The sequence below is a fragment of the Dunckerocampus dactyliophorus genome, chromosome 1, assembly GCF_027744805.1.
Source record: "Dunckerocampus dactyliophorus isolate RoL2022-P2 chromosome 1, RoL_Ddac_1.1, whole genome shotgun sequence".
Taxonomy (NCBI): domain Eukaryota; kingdom Metazoa; phylum Chordata; class Actinopteri; order Syngnathiformes; family Syngnathidae; genus Dunckerocampus; species Dunckerocampus dactyliophorus.
Genome location: NC_072819.1, coordinates 47283060 through 47292807, shown reverse-complemented (window position 1 = coordinate 47292807; position 9748 = coordinate 47283060).

Below are 9748 nucleotides of genomic sequence, written 5' to 3'. Positions count from 1 at the left end.
GGACCTATAATACTTTAAATTATTTAAGGCGCTTTCTTTTTTTCAAGATGATGGTAGAAAATGCAAAAAATGACTTCTATTCTCTTCATTTAAGGGACTTCCAAGCCTGTTGTAATGTAATGCATAGTGGTCCCATAGTCCCATTAGCATCCTCGGGCAAACTATGCACGCTCCAAGATGATAAAAAGAATGGCTTCTGTAGTTTAGACAAGATGGAGATAAGCCTGTGTAATTAATTGTACACCATGTGCACTTTTCCTCCGGTTATACTATGTCTTAAAATAATTGAACTTTGTTGTTGAAATAAATCAGTGTCACGTAATTTAGACAAAGACGTAGCTGATACTGGTTTCTGTCATGCTCTGTGTTGTCGCTCTGCTGCCACCGTGGCACACCTGCAGCTCATTAGGGCTCCTGGCCTTCTTAAGGTGGTCGTCGGCCACAGCTCGTTGCCAGATTGCTCCCTGCTCCCCGCCTGCTGCCTGTATTGCTATGCCACATGTGTTACGCTATCGTGTGTTTAGCTTCCTGATCAATCTTACCTGCACTGTGAGTATACTTGTCCCTGACTGGCAGTGGCACATGAGTATTTTCACTAAAGCTACCTGCCTGCTTGGTTTTCGGCAGCACCTTCAGTTAGTTGGTAGTTTTTCCCTGCTCCTACTTTTTCTATTATCCATCAACAGTGACTTCCTGCACTTGGTCCAACAATCCCAGTTCTGATCGATTTCCGTGACAAGTAAAGCATTTGGCTTCTCAAAACAATATGCGTTCAAAAGAGTGATACATTTCATCACAAAAATGCCTCCTCAAAAAAAATCAGACCTCACAAACCGTTCGGCGTTATATTTTGCCGTATCCCGGCACACGGTCACCTGTCCATCCTTGTGTATGTGATGAAGACGCTTGAATCTTCTTCCGCTGTGAAACACACACGTAAACAAGATAGCCGCGGCGCTCCGTCTGCGAAGAAGATGCAAGCGTCTTCATCACATACACAAGGATGGACAGGCGATAGTGCGCAGGGATACGGCTGAAGACAAATATAACGCCGAACGATTTGTGAGGTCTGATTTTTTTTGAGGAGGCATTTTTGTGATGAAATGTATCACTCTTTTGAACGCATATTCTTTTGAGAGGCCAAACGCTTGGCTTACTGGACTTGCTGGATCAATTGGGGGGTAAGTCACTGTTGATGTAGTACACTGCTGATGGGGATGGAACTGGAAGTCAGAACTATCCCTTTAACTGGAGCCAACATTTAAATATAACAGTCATCATATATTGCAAACTTAAAGCTCGATTTTTAATTTGATTTGTGTAAAGTAGCATTGCTCTGTACTGAAGATGAGTAAAACAAATGAATCTGATCACATCCCACTTAAATAGTTGCTCACTTGAACAAATGACCCGGTGACTTATGTTTGTTACAAAAAGAAGTCATTTGTGGTCAAGTAAATTGCATTTTCCTAGCAAGCTAGTGGCAAAGTGGAGGAAAAACACCTCCAGTTCCCTTATGCTAATCAGTCAATGAGGCCACATCCTGCAAAAGGTGTTCATCTCTGTTATAGTTTCCAAGATGTGAAGGGGTTCAGGCCACACAGGGCTATCCAAAGATGCTTTGGTGCATAATTAATGATGTTACTTAGACCTTTGTGATAAAAGCCCTTATTGCGTGCCCTAGACGAGACCTGGGTAGAGAGTCCACATCCCTCAGATGAACTGCTCTAACGATTCCCTCCTTGCAGCCGTAATTAAATCCCAAGCTCATTGTCTTGATTCATTTGCTGCCTCCACTTGGTTTGCCAACCTTGATCAATTATGCGCCCGCCTATCGCAACATAGCCTTTCAGTTAACACTCTCATGTTGCCTGAAATCCGTAGCGCTCAGTAAAAGTTGGGAGTGTTATCATGCCACATGGTGATTAGGGAAACCTTAATGGATGTCTCAGAAGGGGCAACACTAAAGACAGACATCAAGAAAGCGTTTAGTTTCATGTCTAGACACAGAAACACGGAATTCTCTCCAAACAGCAAGAATGAAATCACATCAGTGACTAATCAATGCAATTGGAAACATTTATTTTTGGTGCTCTGTAATTTAGGTGATAATGGTGTTGGTGTCTGGTCAATACATTTCAGAAAGCAAGCGTCACCTAAGAATAACTGCTGTAATATATTTTTGTAACACGGCATAAAAATGACTTAAATTGTCATTCCAAATGAATTGCTGTTTTGGTTGCATCGCTGATATCATCGAGGGTTGTATGGAACAGAAGACCTTTTGAAGAGTAAATTAGACGCATCACTATAAATTGTTATGAATTTGAGGAATTCCTGAACCCAGTGTGTTAATTTTAGAAATCAAGGAATTTTGTCTTCTTCGGTGTGTTTGCCTCTCCTACCGAAGTTGACTTGTGAAATGTGTAAACAAGTAGCATGCATTCATCACCCCTTTTTTAAATTTCTGACAAGCAGCAAAACAAGCTGCAGATTAGATGCATGAACTTGAGGCTCATATGAGTATTATTATTAGGGATACATTTACTGCTAATATGCACACAGAGAACTAAGTGAAGAACAATCTGCTGTTTTCTCACATCCAGCATTCTGTCATAAAAAGGCTCCCTGGATCGAGAAAAACAGTTTTATTTAATGGCACTCTGACAACTGAAGATACTCGTACATTGAGAGGTTAAAAACAGGGAGTCACTTCCCTCCCAGCCAACACGTCTTATTTATAGACAGCAGTTATTGATGATCATAAAAAAGACAGACAGACCCGACGCAGGAGCAACTGGGATGCAAACAGAAGACAAGACAGACAAAAGATACCGTAGCAGCCATCGATATCGACAGCAAGCCAAAGAGCAGAGAATGTATCTGCTGGCACTGAGGGGAATTCAGTGGACCCCCACACATTTGTGATTTGGCATTTTCATTCACAGATTTTTGGCCACACAATTACCGTAGACAGATAGTAAGTAAAAAAGTAAGAAGTAAAAGATATGTCATGAAGAGGAAATAAAAACAGACCAAGTCCAGACATTGAATCTGGAAAGGCAAGTTATTCATCCATGCCATAGCACACAGAACCGGCTGAGTAGGTGGCTGGTATGTTAACGTAACACATTAACAGCGACTCAGTTACACAACAGCATCAAGAAAGTACTTGGGAGGCTGAATAGGCTCACCAGTAACAACCAAGTTACCAGTAAGCAAGTTCACTAAGCTCACGATTTCATTCCACATCTCTGAATGTCCGGAACAGCATATAGTTGTCACAAGCCTCGAGCGCCCTCTCGCGGCTCCTTGGTTCATGCCAAAAATGTATCAGTCCACAAAACTTTTTTCTCAGAATTTTTTGAGGCTCACTCCTGTACTTTTTGGAAAATTCCAGCTTGGCCTTCATTTTCTTCTTGCTAATGAGTGGTTTACACCTTCTGGTTTAGTCATTGCACTTTTGTTCATGAAGTCTCCTATGGAGAGTCGATAATGATACCTTCACTCCTGCTCTCTAGGGGTTGTTGCTGATGCCACTAACAGCTGTTTTAGGGTCTTTCCTGACAGAAACATTATGAGATTTGGAATCAATTGATGATGATTTATTTGGTCTACCTGTTCGACATCTTAGTACACCAGTGGTTTATTTCTTCTTCAGGACATTTCAAATGTTTGTACTGGTTTTGACCAATGTTTGTGCAATGGTTCTGATCGATCTTCTCTCAGATTCAAAATTGGTTGTTTTTCACCCACAGACAGCTGTTTGGTTTTCACCTTTAAACGCCGTCTATGCAGGCAAAATTACCCAATCTGAAACTGAGTAGACATTTAGTGCTATGTATTGATTGCATAAGCAAAGCAATTTGAAACACCTGGGCAACAAAACACACCTGTTAGGGTCTATTCACACAGAAACCACTTCAGGTCAAAACGGCAAAGTATTTTGTCGTTTCAGCTTTTCATCCACATGGAAACGGAGTTCTAGGTGACCTGGAACGATATTTTTTTTTTTAACGGCTTTCAGATTGGGAAAAGCTAATAAACAACCCCTTGTCGTTTTTCTGAGTTGACAAGCAACCCACTTCTTTTTAAGAACTATGTTACCGACCCATCGCTGTCATATCAGCAGAAGTACCTTTTGATCATCTGCCTATTTCTAAACATCAGTAGGTTCCTTGCCTTGATAGCTGGTCTCGTCCATGCATTGAGATGTGACTCATTTTCTGGTTAATGGTGGATGTCTTCTTTTGGCTTCCAGAATGACAGTTCTGGGTTCAAATCAGTTAAGTTTATCCTCCTGTGGCCCTGCACAGGATAATGGAAGTGGATGGAAAGTTTGCAACGTAAATATGCCTCAACAGGAACCACAGAGCTAAATATGAGATACAATTAAGTGATAAGAAGAGACTCCGGCGACAAGTGCGTGCTGTGGCTTGTGGACAGTTCGACACACACCCCAAAAAGCCTCTCTCACACCGCTCCAAAAGCTCAAGTATACTTTCCAGTTTCTCTGCAATCTCTAACATGACCACCGAGAAACATATTTACCAAAAAGATAGGAGTGTGAGGACTGCTGTCATTTTCTCATGATCAAATCTGATGAGACAGCCTAGTGTGTGGGCGCAAACAGCGGGGATTAATGTCCTCGGCAGGATTTGCTGTGGTTTAATCTGAGCCAGTGTGAGATAAGAAGATATTTATAAAGGTTATTTATCAGGCAGGTTTATTTGACTGTTGACCGTATGGATTTAGGGAAAAAGAAAAGGACGAGACGCTCTGGGTATATACGTAAGGATGAACATGACCAACAAGACCACAAAGGTTGTGATCCCAATCCTGATGGTTTCATTAAAACATGCATCTGATTGGCAGGGCTCACTGCCTTCCAAATGACTCATTGGATGCAGAGCTGTTGAGTGGAGGCATACAAATGTGTGAAATCCCTTGGTGCACACCTGCCAATCAAGATCATGTCTCTATGGTGCTAAATATTAGTATTCTGTGTAAGCCTGACAAACATAAAACATTGTGACTTTTCTCCCATGATTCAGCTATTTTCAAACCATCACTGCAAATGATTTCATTGCAAAGTGTAATGGTTGGCCCATGGCGACATGACCTGGCATACTTTCCCTTGATGGATCATAAGTTTTATTGATCTCTTTCCTTTATTATGTGACCTTAGAGTAAATAAAGTTTCACATTTTTGGTGATGACACTAAAGCAATCAACATAGATGGCACATTTGCATTCAGCAATATGCCAGTGGAGTGCTTTGCCTATTTTATATCATACATTTTATAGCCCCATGAGGTTGCTTAATGAGAGTTAACTCAGTCTGGAGCTGAATTGCAGAGCATGCACACACACGCACACACACGCACGCACGCACACACACACACACACACACACACACACGCACACACGCTGCGTGTTTACATGTGCACAATCTCCGACAATCCCACACCCCTGGCACAGCCTTTGAACATACACAGAGAGTAATAAAGCACCCTCACACTATTTGGCACTCTTGGCCGAGCCATTGAAGGTGGTGCAGTGGGTGATCGATATGTTTGTGCTATGAATAGCCGGTGCATATCAGTGCAGTGCTTAGGAGGATGGACGTGGGGAGCTGGGGAGTAGAGGCTGGCGGTTAGGGGTAATATATTTGATGAGGAGGAACCCATCGATGCTTAGCGAGAAAATGTCGGCATGCACTTCCAAAGCTTAGCTGACCACTGATGCTTTAGATCCATTTGTTACCTGGCCAATGTTTGAAAAAGTGCTTGAAATATTGCAATGCAGCATAGCATTAAATTGGTTGCCATCAACATAGAACTGAAAAGTATATTAATGGCGCTTTTTGTTTATTGATTTTGAACAGACAAATCCTATACTAGGTTGACTGACACAGTGGCTAAGATTGATTTTATAATACTGTGGCCCCTTCTTTTCTTCTGATGAAGAAAAGTGCATAAACCAGTGTGGCGAATTGCAATGGCAACTACTGCCTGGCATGTTAATTGATTTGCATGAGGATCACCCTTATTAGGTCATTAATTTGGTGAACAACCCAGAATTGCAAAGAAAGAAAACATTTCTATTTTAGAAAGATGAAAGGAGGACATGATGATGGTAATTGAGTTTTAAGTGGAGCCACTTGAAGATCATGCCTACTCCAGAGCTCGTTAGGCGCACCCCAACACTTGCTTTTCTGGTATTTGGAAGTTTTGTATCTGATACCTCCATCAATAAAATGTCACTCATCCCATCTGATCACAAACACATTCATATTTTATGCTGAGAAAACAAACAAAAAGGGCAAAAAACAGAGTTTAAGTCAGTAGTGGTTATTATGCAAATGTATTTAATTCAAAGTGTAATCACAACAGACAAGCCCCTCAGGGAGCAATGACAGATGTCAATGTTTGATTATAAATGCCAACTCAGAGCGCGTGGTCCTGCCATGCCCTACACTCGTGCCTTGATATCTCATCCCGACACAGGCCAACCATTATTTTCTCATTAGCGACTCGTAATCACAATGTTGTTGAAGCTGTCGCTGTGTGGTATTTGGAAATGATTTTTGATGTATGATGTCTGTAATTAAGGTGTTGATGGAAAGCCATCATGCAGTAGGTATTTATAGAACAGATTCATTTGAAGGTCCAGGAAAAAGCAGATGTTGCAGATGGGGGAGAAATATTTTGGAAGGCAATTACTTTATTATTCATCATCCTTTCAATGTGTAAGGTATTTTCTGGACTGTAAGTCGCTCCAGAGTATAAGATGCATCAGTCAAAAAATGTGTTATGAAGAGCACAAAAAACATGTAAATTGCACTGGATTATAAATCGCAGTTCTACCAGGTCGCCACTTCGTAAATGAAGAAATACATTTTTGTTTGGGTGCAAAACAAATCTGTACAAAAGAAAAATCCTGACTTGTAAAGGCCAGAAAAAATCAATTCATATTTCATGTTTAATGTTAGCATATTCAAGAAAACATTGCAAATATGCAATAAACTGGGGGTTCCCCAGGGGTCAATCCTTGGACCACTATTGTTCAATCTGTACATGCTTCCTTTAGGCCAGCTAATACGCAGCTCCACAACTATGTCCTACCACAACTATGCAGACGACAGTCAGATCTACGTGTCGCTGACGGCCGGGGAACATAGTCCTACAGATTTACTTTGTCATTGCATCAAACAGATCAATATGTGGATGCAAAACAACTTTTTCCAGCTAAACTCAGACTAAACTGAATATGAATGTCTTTGGCCCACAGAAACAAAGAGAAAGTGTTATTAGCCACCTTCAGACTCTTTCTGTAAAACCTAATCACCAGGTCAGAAATCTAGGGGTAATAATGGAGTCAGACCTAAACTTTAACAGTCACATTAAATCAATAACATCAGCAGCTTTTTACCACCTAAAAATATTGCCAAAACCAAGGGAATAGTGTCTAATCCAGATTTCGAGAGACTAATTTATGCCTTTGTCTCCAGCACGTTAGACTACTGTAATGGCCTTCTCACCGGGCGGGCCCTCTAAACGAGCAGTTAAACAGCTGCAGTACATCCAGAATGCTGCTGCTCGAGTCCTGACTAAACCCAGTAAATTCAACCATATTAGTCCAGTACTGGGCCGCACGATGGCCGAGTGGTTAGCATGTTGGCCACACATTCAGGAGATCTGGACGATCTGGGTTCAAATCTTCGTTGGGCATCTCTGTGTGGAATTTGCATGTACTCCCTGTGCGTGCGTGCTTTTTCTCCGGGTACTCCGGTTTCCTCCCACATTCCAAAAACATGTTAGGGAAATTGGCGACTCTAAATTGTCAAAAGGCATGAATGTGAGTGTGAATGTTTGTTTGTCTATATGTGCCCTACAGGCATTTTCGCTATGGAGTTCAGGGCACGCTCTGCGCCGTCACACGTCATTTTTTTCTAAAGTTTTACACCAAATTTGCTGTTGAAAATGCAGTGTTGACTATTAATAAAGTTATACGGGCATGTTACCGCTGGGTTATTTTATCCAGAATTCGGATTATACGGATGGATGGTTTTGTTTGCCGCTTGAGTCACCGTCTGCTTGCTGCCAGCCACAGCAGGAGCTGCTGATTGCCTGCGCCTGCTGCGATTTCATCGTTGCCGCGGAGCAACAGCAGCGAATCAGGAAGGGACTGAAGGTTACACGTCAGCTGACTGATGTCATCTCACAACTACTACTTGACGTTTGTGATATGGGTTACATCAGCACACTCTTTGAACGAAAACCGATGTACAGTACAGATTAAAAACGTTTCATTGATAGTATAAGAGCACTGCAAAGAGCTTTGAGGGTACCTTTGTTATGAATTGCCGTTATATAAATAAAATTGAATGGCATAAAAAGTGATGTGTTGTACACTACTTTCAAGCTCTCTTTTGTGCATATGCAACATTTATATTGCTTATTAACTTTATACTGATTATTGACAAATGGTGCGGTTCTGTACAATCAGACCTTGCAAGACTCTGGACTTTAGTGGCTTGCTGCAGTAAAAGTAATATGAGTCTGTTCACACTGACAAATTTTTATTATATTTTTTTGTTTGTTATTATTTATAACTTGGTGGGCATTGTTGAAAAAAACACAACTATGGTCACCCTGTGTAACACTTAAAAAACTGTGACTTTCTTTGATAATAAAGACTGACAAACGCTAAAATTTGCATCTGTTAAACCAATAAGTGTTTTAGTGATTTAATGAAATATCATTTTCGCTCCAAGGGTGATTATCTGAATGTTGTTTTCTGCCAAGAATCTACTGTGCATGAAGACGCTGATTGAAGAATGAGTCATGTTTTTCATTTAAGACTGTGCTATATACACTACCGGTCAAAAGACAATTGTTCCAGTTATTTATTGAAATTTAAGTTGTTCAAGTCCAATGAATACCTTGAAATGGTACAAAGGTAAGCGGTGAAGTAAGGTTTTAAAAAAAAAAGGGTAAGCTTACCCAAAATTGAAAAATTATGTATATTTCCGAATGATCCAAAAAGGCCTGTTTCAGGTACCACAAAATGGGTCAACAATTTAAAGCTGTTCTACAGAAATGGAGGTTGATCAAACCTTGGCAGTTGGTGCAACTAATTCCTACAGGTGCTCCAAGTTCTGGAGTGCTGACTACCTCCTCTGTCTGCATAAAAGCAGTGTTTGGAACACAGTGCGGTACTAAACCCTCCTGAACATCAGTTGAACAGTATTGAACTGGAGAAAGTAATTTGTTAGAAAGGCAATTAAGAATGGAAGACAGACAGACCATCTTAACACTTAAAAATGTAGGTTTTTCCTCCAGAGAAATTGGAGAGTTCCAACACGTTTGACCGGTAGTGTAGATGAAAATACTTTTGCTTTAACCCAGTGGTTGCCAAACCTTCCATAGTCCCATACCCCTTCAGATTTTTCTTTTATGAACACAAAGACAAGTGACAGGACACAATTATATACAGTATATAATAGATTTTTTGGGGGAAAAGGAAACCATTACGGAAGAGCAAGTCCTCCTTAACTGTCCCTTCATGAAAGTCCGCACATATACACTACACCAGGACAGGGGCCACGCTGGTGTAAAATTCACTCCTGTGTATACATGTACACTGTAGTAGCTGTTTTAAAACATATTTATAACAAGTGGTGACAAGATGTGGTGAATTGTGATCTTTAAGCTATTTTGCTGTGGTCTGCATCGACATACAA